Source organism: Aquarana catesbeiana, linkage group LG01, assembly GCF_042186555.1.
Source record: "Aquarana catesbeiana isolate 2022-GZ linkage group LG01, ASM4218655v1, whole genome shotgun sequence".
Taxonomy (NCBI): Eukaryota; Metazoa; Chordata; class Amphibia; order Anura; family Ranidae; genus Aquarana; species Aquarana catesbeiana.
Window position 1 is genome coordinate 22,058,736 of NC_133324.1, and position 8,693 is coordinate 22,067,428.

At 40.2% G+C, this 8,693-nt stretch overlaps 1 pseudogene; it reads left to right on the forward strand.

The window, feature by feature from the left end:
* The first annotated feature begins 2,663 nt into the window (after positions 1-2,663).
* Positions 2,664-4,253, forward strand: LOC141131792 (uncharacterized; annotated as a pseudogene).
* The last annotated feature ends 4,440 nt before the right edge of the window (positions 4,254-8,693 follow it).

Here is an 8,693-nt window from a genome sequence, read left to right on the forward strand (position 1 = left end):
CAACCGCAATTTTATTTTCTATGGCGTCTGAAAAAAGTTTATACTGTTTGGGGGTTCTAAGTAATTTTCTAGCAAAAAAAAATTTTTTTTTTTTTTTAATTCTATAATTTAATTTTTCAAACACAGAAAAAGAGAAAAAAAATACATTTTCATATATATATATATATATATATATATATATATATACACATATAAAACAAATATCGTTATTGCTGCTTCCAATTTGCAGAGTATAACTTAGCACATTGTGATTCAGTTTTTAGTAGACACATATGACTTATTATCAAACAAGACAGAAAAAGAAAAAGAAAGAGAAAAAAAAAAAACCCCAAAAACCCCAAATACAAAAATTTCTCTATGGCATTATTTAGGTTCTCTCGCTCCCCCCCCCCCCCCCCATAATGACCCATCCTGCTCTCCGAGCGCATATCCGTACTCCCTGGTGCAGACCAGAAGAGACCATGAATTCCATTTTTTATTAAATTTCTCCACCTTACCCTGTGTAATCGCAATGCCTTTTTCCATGGTGTATATATCTGCTACTTTTTTTAAACATAGTGAGATTGAGGGGGGTGATTCTTGCTTCCAAACAGCCGGGATACAGGCCTTTGCCACATTCAAAAGATGGGCCACCAGAGAATTATGATATGTACACTTTGAGAGGTCCGAAAGATGAAGAAGATATCTTGCTGGGTTGGACCCCGGGTCATACTCTGTTAATTGTCTTACAGTTTCTCGTACTTTAGACCAGAAATCTACTAACTTTCGACATGACCAAAAAATGTGGAGCCTATTACCCTCTGATTCTCCACATCGCCAGCATTTATTTGTCTGCTCTGGATACATTTTTTGTAGTAATGATGGAACTTTATACCACCTTGTAAGAATTTTGTAGCATAACTCTTGGTATTTGCTGGCAGTTGAGGAGTAATGAGCAAAGTGTAAAATATAGCTCCTTTGCTCTTTGGAGAGTGTAATGTCCAGAGTCCATTTTGAAAGAAATCTTGGGACAAAGTCTTCAGGGGGATCTGTTAATATTTTATATACCTCTGATACTCCATGTGCAGAAGGCTCTTCCAAAAGGCATACATTTTCTAAAGGTGTATTTAAGCGGTCTGATCTTTCCCCCCTATTAAGGGAGGTTAGGAAATGTGTAAGCTGTTGCATCCGCCATGGATCCAGCAGCGGACAGAACAGCGATTGCATTTCCAACCTTGTCTTCAACCTTAATGCTTCAAGAAAATCCCCTAATCGAAATCTGCCATGGCGCATAATTTGCTTAAAACGGCTGTCTGTGTAGCCAGAGGGAAATAGTGGATTTCCCAACACAGGATGGAGCCGAGTGATTTCCCCGTCAAATCTTGAGAAAAAGTGGCTCTGTTGGATTACTTTTAAAGTTGCCCCTATCAAGGGGTGATGTCTTAAAGTTCCAAGAGTTTTAAGCTGTAGCCATGGCAGACATCGAAGAGGAATCTCCGTACATGATTGTTCAATCGCTATCCAGGTTTTGTGTCCCTCATCTCTGCACCAAGCAAGTACCCTAGCAAGGTGTACTGCTTTGTAGTATCTTATTGTGTCGGGAAAAGCCATACCTCCTCTAGACTTTGGCATAGCCAGTAAATTGAAAGATAGACGTGGATGCTTTTTTGCCCAAATAAATTTAATAAAAATACTACGTATTGATTTCAGAAAGGACTCTGGAATAGCTATTGGCAGAGTGTGAAGGAGGTATAGTAACCTTGGAAGAATATTAATTTTAAGAATGGCATTCCTACCCATCCATGTATAGGGACCTTTATTCCATCTTTCCAAATCAGATGAAAATTCCCGTATTAACGGTGGAAAATTTGCTTGGAAGACTTTGTCTATTGAGGAAGTCAATTTAACTCCTAGATATGTCAGAGATTAAGCTACCCAGGGGAAGGAAAACGACGATTGAAGAGCCTGTGCTCGTGCTGTTGGCAACGTAATGTTTAATATCTCTGATTTTTGATTTTTTAAAATTAGAGATTAAGCTATAGCGATCAAACTCATTTACAAGGTTTGGTAACGTGGTTTCTGGTGAGGTGATGAAAAACAATATGTTGTCTGCATACGCTGCAGTTTTGTGCTCAGTTCTGTCGATTGAGCAACCCTGTATATCGATATTTTGTCGAACATGTCGCAGAAATGGTTCGAGGGTTAATATGAATATCATTGGGGACAAAGGGCATCCCTGTCTAGTACCATTGCTCATGTTAAAGTATGAGGAGGTTACCTCATTAATTCTTACCGCCGCAGATGGAACAGAGTATATAGCCTCTATCCATTTACCAAATGCTTTCCCAACTCCAATATGGGTCAACGTCTCCTTCAGAAATGTCCAATCCACCCTGTCAAAGGCTTTCTCAGCGTCCGACGATAGTAGACATAGTGGTATTTTACGAGAATGAGCCAGATGAATAATATCTAAAGCCCTAGTGGTATTATCTTTAGCCTCTTTGGTAGGCATAAAGCCTACCTGATCAGGGTGGATGACAGTCTGAAGGAGAGGTTGTAATCTTGTAGCTAATATCCTTGTGAAAATTTTCAAATCGACATTTAATAATGAGATCAGTCTATAGTTCTTACATTGGGTGAGGTCCTTGCCCTCCTTAGGAATGACTGCAATATGTGCCCTAAGAATGTCAGTCAGTAAGGGTCGATCTTCTAGGAGGGAATTAAATGCTTTTGTAAATCTTGGACCTAAAATTATATTCATTATATTCTTTACAATGGCTTTGGCTGTGTCTGGTGGTGGCAATAGCACTAAGGGAGAGGATGTGAATATATGGCTGCTAAATTATATAAAAAGTCATGGGGGGCCTTATGAGATTCCCCAAGAATAAAGACAGTCATGGGATTTAATGAAATGCTTTTTATCCGATAATGTCTTTGATAAGAAAACTAAAGAAAAGAAATGTAAGGGTATCATTATTCAGGGACTACTTTCTTGTTGTACAGAATTAATAGAGGAGATTAAGGAAAAAAAGCAGAAAATTCTAGAACAGACTCAGAGATATGAGGAAATGGAGAAAGGGTTGAATGAGAGGATATCAGATCTCAGGTTGCACGCTATCACTACTGGGGAGGCATTGATTGAAAAGGCAAAATTATGTGATGATTTAAGTCGGGTAAATGAGGAATTGTCAGTAAAAATACAAATTGTTGAGAAACAGTTGGAGGAGTATAAACATGCTGCTAACATTGCTTTTCATAAATTGGCAGAAAAATCAAGTTACACGCATCAAAATGATACCTCTAAAATAAAGCCTGATGCCAAAGATTATAAGCCAATATATCCCTGGGATGAGTTACATGCAGCCCCATGCATACCAGCAGCTCCTACCACTACAACAACTGAATTGAACACTGACGATTCAAGTGAAATTAAATTGATTACAAAACAACTAAAGCCACAGGAGATGGAAGCTATTATAAGGGAGATAGGTCAGGTACCCCGCTATGATGTAAACAGGTTCATGAAATGGTTCTGTGATTTGCAGAGAGTCAGAGACACATACAACTTGAATGTGGAGGACCTAACTAGAATTTTGCAGAAAAGTGTAGGTAACGGATTGTGGGCACGGATTTTGCAAAATTGTGGCCAGCGTCATAAAACTAAGGATGTTTTAAAGGAACTATTGAAAGCATTGTATGGTGTGACGACAAATGTGTCCTTGTCAGGAAAAAATAGGCAAATGAAGAATGAATGCCCATATGAACTTGCAGATAAAATTAGCATTGTGATGGGATATGTGATGACTGGGAATCCCGGTTTTGAGCATGGTGGTTTGGTTCATAGGGCAATGTTATTAGAAGCATTGGATGGTGATGTCAGGGAAGGCATTTTATCTGTTATACCTGATCCTAGTAATTATAGTGATATTTTGTTAAGAGCGGATAATGTATGGAGGAGAAAGTGCAGAGAGGACAGTCTTGCGGTTGATGCAGCTAGAATTTTTAGAGTCGAGGGTCAGCAAAATAGAGATGATTCAGGACCATGGAGAGGAAGATCTTATAACACTTCAGGTAGTTATAGGAGGCCAGAATCCAGAGGAAAGCCTAGTAAACGGCCTTGGGTGCCGTTTAGTGAAATAAGAAGTGAGAGAGATCGTTTGCAAGAGGAGCTATATAAGATACAGAAAGAAATGAAAAAAATAAAAGCAGGAGGGGTCAAAGTAGCAACAGTAGAAAAGGAAAGTGCTGTGTCTCCCTCTACCAGTCATTGTTAGGGGTTCCGAGCCCCCCACGCCCCTTCCTGCCGATTCTTAACTGATTTAACATTAGACTCCTGGGGGCGGCCCACTGTTGATGTAACAGGGGGAACTCGTGTAAATGCGCTGTTAGATAGTGGGGCAGCTATTAGTTTTAGTAAATCCGTTGTCCCTGGAAATGAGAAAATTAAAATAACAGGTGTCACTGGACATTCCATTGAAGCTCCTTTTGTGCGTGGTGTTGAGATGCAAATAGGGGGAGAGAAGTGGAAGTGTGATGTTGTTTGTCAAAATCAGGACATAATTGGTACTGATGTCTGTGTACAGCAGGGTCTGGTAGTTGATCTTGCAAACATGAAGTTGTGGAAGATGCCTGAAAATGACGGATTGGGTCATGTGTGGCATCCTCCCATGGAATTGGTAACAGCAGCAGTAAAGCCCGTTGGTGTGTTACATGGAGCTTGGGACCCCTGTTGGGATAGTCTAATGGGTGAATTTGAAGACATAATGGCTAAACATAAACAAGATTGTGGTAGGATGAATACAATGATTTTATTGGAAGGATATGATCCGGCACCTCTCAAGCAATACCCAGTTCCAAAAGAGGCCATTAAACCTATAACAGAAGCTATAAAACAATTGGAGGCGCAAGGTACATTAAAAAGGGGTGCATCAATATGCAATTCGTCAGCCTGGCCAGTCATCAAACCCGATGGGTCGTTCAGGCTGACGATAGATTACCGTGCCTTAAACAAATATGCTAAAAGTATGGCACCTGTGGTAGCAGCTTACCCTGAAATGATTGCCAAGTTGACGCCAGAAATGAAATGGTTTATGGTCATTGATATCAGTAACAGTTATTGGAATTTACCCCTTGACCCAACATGTCAATACAAAACAGCCTTCAGCTGGGCGGCCTTCAATATTATTGGACAGTTCTTCCGCAAGGCTACAAAGACAGTGCAGCAATATTTCACTCACATATGAAAGAAGTGATTGATAAATTTTCAAAACCTGAAACAGTATTTCATATGTTGATGACATTTTGATTGGGTCAGCCTCTATGGAGGAGCATGTGAACGGTGTGAGTGAAATGTTATTGCTTTTGAGAGAAGCAGGTCTGAAAGTTAATCCAAAGAAAATACAATTGGGAAAGCAAGAAGTCCAATTTCTGGGTGTTACTGTAGCACAGTCAGGGCGAAGCATCAATGAACGAAGGGTCGAGCTGATAGGTAAGCTACCCTTGCCCACTGATGAAAAAAGTCTGAGACAATTCTTAGGCATGACAGGTTTCTGCAGGGAGTTTGTGCCTCATTATGCATCATTAACAGAGTGTTTGTATGATCTGCTGAAGCAAGATGAATGGAAATGGAAATCAGAGCACACACAAGCTATTGAAGCATTAAAGGAAACTTTAGGCAATGCCCCTTCATTAGCATCACCAGACCCCAACAAAGAATACAGACTCTATCCACATGTAGGCCTTAGTACTTTGTCTGTTGCACTCACCCAAGACTATTTTGGAAAACAAAGACCTGTAGCCTATGCTTCATGTCTACTATCAACTGTAGAACAGAAGTATCCTTTGTGTACTCGTATGGTGCTGTGTTGTTATTGGGCAATCAACAAATTCAGGTACTTGACAGGTACACAAAGAGTCTTCATTGCTAGTCATCACACTCCTATAGTCATGTTAGCAAATGGAAAATGGAAAGAAGCAGATGTGAATTGTAAAAGGCTGGCGAGGTGGACTACAGCTTTATTGTCAGAGAATATTGAGGGTTTGATGTTAAAAGAACCTAGTGTCCTGATTGGTGGATTGATGATTTAAGGTGAAGCTCACGAATGTCAAGTGCAAGGAAATAGTTTGCAGCACAGAGTTTTCACTGCCGTATCCAAACCTTTTGACCTTGAAAGAGAATGTTGGTACATTGATGGTTCCTCTTATTATAAAGATGGAAGTAGAATCTCAGGGTTTGCTGGTGTTTGTGTAAAAGATGGCGAGGTACAGAGACAATTTTCATTTTCATGTAGAGCTCGTTCTGCACAGTATGTGGAGATAGCAGCACTTCTGCAAGTTCTCATTGAGTTAAGAGATGATGGTGGAATTGTTAACATTGCTTCTGACTCAGACCAGGTATGCAAGGGTGCAGTTGTCTATCTTTCATGGTGGAATGTGATGGGCCTTAAAGGGACAGATGGCAGTGAGATAAGATATGCATCCCTATGGAAAATGATAGAGGAGGAAACGCAATTCTTTTCAAAAATTAATATCCGAAAGGTACAGGCCCACAGAAAACAAACAACCGAGCACTACTGGAACAATACTGTAGATAGATTAGCAAAGGAGGCTGCAGTAACATCCCCCGAATGGCCTCATATAGAGCATACTTTGTCATTTCCAGTGTCTGCCCTTACACGTGCTCAAGCAAAAGGAATTGAAGAAAGGACATGTGAGTTGGATAAAATACAAGATCAGGATGAGGAATTAGCTCAACTAAAAGAAATGTGTAGGACTGGGCCCATACAGTTTGAGGGTCAAGAGATGCAGGTGAAGGATGGTCTTCTAATAACTTACAAAAACAATTTATCTTTATGGGTTGCCCCAAATGGTGTGAGGAAAGACATTCTTACATGGATTCATGGATCCCCTGTTGGTGGACACCCCAAACTTCCTTTAGCTTTAGAAAGATCAGATCATGTAGCATGGTGGCCTCAAAATAAAGAACACATGCAGGACCATATCTTATCATGTTTGATGTGTGCCAGGCATGATCAATAGGAAGAGGAGAGGGGCACTGATGAGACAAGCTCCCATGGGACCATGGGAGCGAATACAAATTGATTACACAGGTGAATTGCCTAACACTGCACACCAGAACAAATATTTACTGGTTGTGGTGGATTCCTTCAGTCACTGGGTCGAAGCTTTCACTACCAAAAATTGTACTGCCACTACTACTGCAAGGATCTTGGTCAAAGAAATATTTAGTCGGTGAGGGATACCAAAAGTTTTAGACAGTGACAATGGGCCAGGATTTGTAGGTAATGTGATACAAGAGACATGTAAGCTCCTTGGGGTCATCCAAAAATTTCACATCTTCTATCACCCTGAGTCTGCGGGACAGGTTGAACGAATGAACAGGACAATTAAAAATGCTCTTAGAAAGGTTGTCAATGAGCAAGGTACCGATTGGGATGAAAAATTACCCTTTGTTCTGGCAACTATTCGTTCCAGAGTTTGCAGGTCCATAGGCTTTGCCCCTTATGAAGCTCTGCTCGGCAGAACAATGAGGACGTGGGAACATCTGATAAATCCGGTCCCAGCCGCATTAGAAACTGTGTCATTATCTGAATCATGGGTAGAGATCTTAAAGGATCATGTGATTACAGTACATAAGGCTGTGTGTGCCACTGATGAATGTACCCATAAAAGCTCACAACAGTGGTTTAATGCGATGGGTGACACCAGTGAATACCAAATTGGGGCAGAGTAATGTTACAGGATTTTTCTGGGTTTCACCCATTTCCTAGGGCAAAGTGGAAGGGCCCTTATGCAATCATAGACAAAATTGGACCCTCTGTTTACTTATTAGACTTGGGAGAGGATAGGTCAAGATGGAGTCATGCATGTCAGATCAAAGCATTTAAAGGAAAAATGGATTTGATGGATGAAAGCATTGTCTAACTTTCTTCCTGAGATTGTCTTTCAGGTCCCAGGAGTAATGCGAATACCAGAGGACTACATCAACATGAAGACATCCCCCCTGGACAAATACAAGCCTTCTCTATTAGCATGTGTGTTGATAACAGCATCAATTACTCTACTACTTTGCATCGCAAACATCAGAGTGGAAACGTGTCAAGTTAAAGAATTGGAGTGCTTACCAGTGGGGAAATCTGATCGAAGTAAAAGAAGTGTAGTGGATCATACTACAGAACTTACTGTTTTACGGGAATCAGAAGGCATCCAGATACATGGGGATATGGTAAAGGGCATAGTCGGGGGGTGGATAGTCGTTAGATGTGAGATCATGATGCCAAAATCTGATTACTTTGTGGAATCTGCTGTTTGGACTTACCCAGAAGGAAGCGATCGTCACAGGAGTACAGATATAATATTAGTGGAGACAAAGAATGGACCACAAATGCAAATGACTTTAGAAAGGAATTTTACAATATTTAAGGAGGGTATTATATCCTGTAGTCCTCATGACGTGGAGGATGGAGTCTATACAAAAATCCTACATATAATGGTCACAAATTCTAGAGACTGTCCTACAATTTTACAGTGGCCAGAACATGGACTTTTCCTTGAACGGACTCAAAATTTAGTTTATAGTGATGTTTCATATTTATCATTACCATTATTGTTGAATTTTACATCATTTAACATTCCAGAGAGTTGCCCAAAATCAATGGGATAATGGTTTAAAACGTTTTTTCAAACACATGTAA